The sequence below is a fragment of the Trichechus manatus genome, unplaced genomic scaffold, assembly GCF_000243295.1.
Source record: "Trichechus manatus latirostris isolate Lorelei unplaced genomic scaffold, TriManLat1.0 scaffold00059, whole genome shotgun sequence".
Taxonomy (NCBI): domain Eukaryota; kingdom Metazoa; phylum Chordata; class Mammalia; order Sirenia; family Trichechidae; genus Trichechus; species Trichechus manatus.
This window is the reverse complement of record NW_004443995.1, coordinates 5,130,217-5,135,201: the sequence shown is the minus strand read 5'-3', so window position 1 is coordinate 5,135,201 and position 4,985 is coordinate 5,130,217. Positions and strand designations below refer to the sequence as shown.

The 4,985-nt window shown below is 43.3% G+C and overlaps 1 non-coding gene across 1 annotated transcript; it reads left to right on the top strand.

Annotated features, from left to right (window-relative positions):
* Window positions 1-289: 289 nt before the first annotated feature.
* Window positions 290-415, top strand: LOC111821027 (U6atac minor spliceosomal RNA). Its single transcript, XR_002824513.1, has one exon. It is a non-coding gene; the product is annotated as a U6atac minor spliceosomal RNA (small nuclear RNA).
* The last annotated feature ends 4,570 nt before the right edge of the window (window positions 416-4,985 follow it).

Genomic DNA, 4,985 nt, shown 5'->3' with positions numbered 1-4,985 from the left:
TGATTCTGATGACTGGGTAATAAATCCTTTTGCAAGTTAGGTGGGTTTCAGTGCTTTCGTTAAAATTTAAGGAGGATCTAATTAAGTTGTCAGGCCTCAAATATTATAAGTAATTTGTGATAATAGATCACTTTGTTATTTCTGGTATAAAAATCAGAGAGAGTTAAAAAAAATTGAGTGGTTTTTTTAGAACCTAACCTATCTGCTTTCCAGCGTATCTATGTATTTATGTGAGCAAGGCAGTTCGGTGATTACATTTTAAAACACAGCAAGTAGAAGCAGAATTGTTGTGTTGTATGAAAGGAGAGGAGGTTAGCACTCCCCTTGACAAGGATGGAAGAGGCCCTCTGGCCTTACAACACACATATGGTTAAGGCATTGCCACCTACTTTGTGGCATCTAACCACAGTTTTTATGGACACTGTACTTCTTTAAAATGGAGGGTGTCAAATCATTGTAGTATTTTCATTTAATTAGATAAATATAAAAGACTGATGTTACAGTTTTCTTTAAAAATGTCAATATTTACAATATGCCAAAATCACATCCTTTGCAACTATTTAAACTTAAGACAAAAATTGAAATATTAACTTAAAAATGAGTGAAATAGTGCATTAGCATCTCAAAATTCTATTAGAGAGTTTGCCAGCAAAAAACAGACAAACAATCAAACAACAACAACAAACACCCTTGCAACAGTGCACTTGCCTATGTTCCTATGGAATGATACGTTCTTTGCTGGCACGGGAGGTGGGAGAGGGAAGGGGCGGCTGACTGTCTCTTGATAGGAGTTTCTGTGTAGTGATGGTTTCATGAGATTTTGATTTGTAGTCCAGTCTTCTTTGGATGTGACTTGAAATTCTGGATTCGTGTTGGAACCAGCCTTATGTCTTAACCTGAAATAGACCTTCTCTGCCATTCCAGACCCTCTCTAGTTCATATCTGTACCTTCTTAAATATATCTTTCTCTTTGAAGACCTCTCTGATATATACTCCTTTTTGTAGGGCTTCCTACAGCTACCAATCTAATCATAATTCTGTGAAAGCAGTTACTTTGTGTATTCATTCATTCATTCGTTCAACAAATATGTATGTGACAGACACTATGTAAGGTGCTGGATATGCCGTTGTGAGCAATACAGGCATAGGCCCTGACTTCGTGGGGTTTCTGTCTCGTTGGGGATGGAGGAACAATATAAAGGTAAACAAATACACGACTACGTAAGTGAAGACCAAAATAAGTGCTAGGAGTTAAAAGAACATGGTGTTAATGACAAGAGGAACAGGGGATACTTAATCTTAATTGGACAAACAGAACAAACATCTTTGAGGAACTGACACTGAAGCTGAAATCAGAAGTAAGGGAAGGAACCAGTCACGTTAGAAATGGTGAAAAAGCATTTCAGTTAGTGAAAACAGCATGTAGAAATGCCCAGAGATGAAAAAGGAGTCTAGCTTATTAGGAACATTGAAAGGAAACCAGTGTAACTGAAGTATATGAGTGCAGAGGGTAGGGGAGCAACTAGTGACATAAAAGGAGGATAGAAAACAGCAAGGACCAAAACAGGCGGAACCATGTTAGGGGGCTCAGATTTTATTCTAAGTGTCATGGAAATCCATTGAAAGATTTCTGGCAAGTTCGATTTATTTATTTATTTTATTGTGGTGAAAATATACACAACAAAACCTTCACCAGTTCAACAATTTCCACACGTACAATTCAGTGACATTGATTGCATTCTTCATGTTGTGCAACTTGATTTATTTTCAAAGGGGATTTTGGCTGTTATTTTAAGATTGGATTAAAGTGGGGCAAGGTAGAATCAGGGAAACCATTTAGGAGGTGCATTAGTCAGGATAGGTTAGGTATTGCCACAGTAAAAAACAACCCCAAAATCTTCGTGGCTTATATCATGAAGAAATGTTATTTCTCACTCATGCTATATATCCATTGCAGGCCAGCTGGTGGGGCGTCTACTCCACATCTACACACTCCAGGATCTAGGCTGATGGAGCAACCACCATGGTGAACACTGGTGATGACTATAGCAGGAAAAGAACATGGCCAACCATGTACTGGCTCTTAAAACCTCTGCCTAGAAGTGTCACCTGTCACTTCTGCCTGTATTTTATTGGTCAAAATCAAGTCATATGGCCAAGTCAATGCCACTCCTGAGTTCAACAGAGAAGGGAGGGGCACTATATGGAGGGAAAATGTAATATTTGGTGGACTGTAATACAATGTACTATAAAACCAAAAAAGCCAAACCCACTGCCATCGACTCTGACTCATAGCGACCCCATAGGGTTTCCAAGGCTGTAAATCTCTACAGAAACAGACTGTCACATCTTTCTCCCGCAGAGCCGCTGGTGGTTTTGAACCTCCTACCTTTCGGTTAGCAGCCAATCGCTTTAACCAATGCACTGCCAGGGACCCTTCAGTGTACTATAGGAGGCTATTATTGTAGTCTAAATGAGAAATAGTGTTGGCTTTGATGGGAATGATGTTGGTAAAGATGAAGAGAAATGGACAGATTTGAGAGTTATATCTGGAGCTACTTTTTGGATTTGACGATGGATTTGACATGATAGATTTTTGTTCAGTCACTCTCATTAGACTGTCAATCCCACAAGACAAGCCATAACATTCATCTCCATATCTGCAGGACCAGACATAAAAAGGTTTACTGAATGAGTGAGTGGGATTCCACAAACCCCAAATTTACCTCCTTGGTGTATACATGGCTTAGAATTTCCCACAAATGGCTGAACCTGTTATGCAAAGAGAGAGGGAGAAGATTTTTAAAAAGATGTACCCATGAAAGAGAGTTTCACTCATGAGGTTTTCTGAAGGTAATTGATTTCTCCTCTCTGTGGCAGACATGCTCCAGGAGTGAGGAAGGTCTGACTCAGACAGAACCAGCATCCTGTACCAGTCCGCTCCGTTTCCTCTTGGGTTTTAAATTTCTTCCATTTCTTGTCTGTTTCAGATCTCTTTACACTCCAGTATAGAAGAGTGGGCATCTATGACATGCCTTTGGAAAAATAGATTCTAGGCATAGCCAATAAATCCAGCACAGAAAATAACTTCCTTTAACAAAGAGAATAGCTGGGAGTGGGGAGAAAAATCCAGCAGAAAATAAACCATCAGAAACACCACAAAGAAGTCTGCCCTTTACTCTCCTTACAGCCCGCGGGAGGGCCCTGTCCACCCATCTCCTCAGCTCCTTGTTGAGCTCAGCCCCAACGGACCCTGGCTGAGGAGAATGACCTTGCTTTTTTTGTAACAAGCTGGATGATTGGAGGCCATCGCACAGACACAGAATGTCAGCTTCCTGATGATAAGGCCAGATCCCCCCTGTGTCCTGTCCTGCATGGTGCACAGTATGAGTACTCAGGGGCATTAGCCTACTGAGGTGTTGAGAGGGTTCAACATGGCTGCCTCTGTCTTCATCAGTTGTAAATTTTGCTGTCTCTAGTCAAAGAAAAAGAGGACCTGTTGGCGCAGTGGTTATGTGCTCATCTGCTAACTGAAAGGTCGGCGGTTCGAACCCACCCATAGGCTCTTTGAGAGAAAAGACCTGCCATTCCACTCCCGTAGAGATTACAGCCTAGGGAACCCTATGGGGCACTTCTGCTTTGTCCCATGGGTCGCTGTGATAGGAGTCGACTGGATGGCACACAACAGCAACTGTCAAAGGAAAGGGCAGTCAGTGGTGGTTCAGTGGTAACATTCTCCCCTCCCAGGCAGCAGACCCAGGTTCAATTCCCAAGCCACCGTCTGTCAGTGATGGCTTGTGTTTTCCTATGATGCTGAACAGCTTTCAGTGGAGCTTCTAGACTAAGAGATTGGGAGGAAAGGCCTGATGATCTACTTGCGAAAATCAGCCAATGAGAACCCTATGTATCACAATCCACAACTGATTATGGGGATGGAGCAGGACTGGGCAATGTTTCGTTCTGTTGTGCATGGGGTCGCCATGATTTGGGGACCAACTTGATGGCAGCTAACAAGAATAACAACAGTAAAAGAAAAATCACTAAGAGAGCAGTGCCTGCTACTGAGCACAACATATTTGCCCCCTTCTCCATGCTGCCTGTATTACCCTAGGGGACCAGATTCTGCGTTATTGATGGACAGTGTTGAGGAGAACCCCCTTTTGAGTTTATCTCCTGTTCTTGCCACACCCTTATCTACTCAATTCACCAGCTGGGGTGTGAGGGAGGGTCCTGATGGTTGGTATTTGTAGACCGTCACCATTGGTGTCTCTGTTCCCTGCTACGACGCTCCCACTCATCCTTCCAATTAGGCTGTAAATCTCTACCTAGGCAGACTGCCACATCTTTCTCCTGCAGAGCCATTGGTGGTTTCGAACCGGCGACTTTTCAGTTAGCAATTAACTGTTTTACTCACTTTGCCACCAGTCACCAAGGTGGAAGGTGGAAGTGCAGCTGCTCTTTCCTAACCCGGAATCCGTGGAGGAGAAGGGCTGGGAGAGAGAGAGGAGGCAAGTCCTGTTAGGCCACTGCAATTTGGGTTCAGGGACACAGTCATGGGCCTGGCCACAGAACAGAATAACCTTAGGCTTAGCTCACTGTTCAAGCTCACTGTGTGAACAAATAACTAGCGATCTTATGCGTAAGGAAACAAGTCTCTGTGGTCTGATTTAAGACATGGCAGCCCCACACTAAAAATCATTTCCCTTTGGCCCATCTCTGGAGGCGCCAATGCCACCTTCTGTCATTTATTCCCTAGAGATAAGCCCTTTCCTTCCCCCAATACCACTGCGTGGAGTTGATTCCACTCATAATGACCCTGAAGGACAGAGTAGAACTGCCCCATAGGGTTTCCAAGGAGTGGGTGGTGGAGTCCAATTGCTGACCTTTTGGTTAGCAGCTGAGCTCTTAACCACTGCATCACCGGGGCTCCCTCCCACCCACCATGGTCTCTTTTAAATTGTAAATCTGCCATAGAGGAGGTGTCA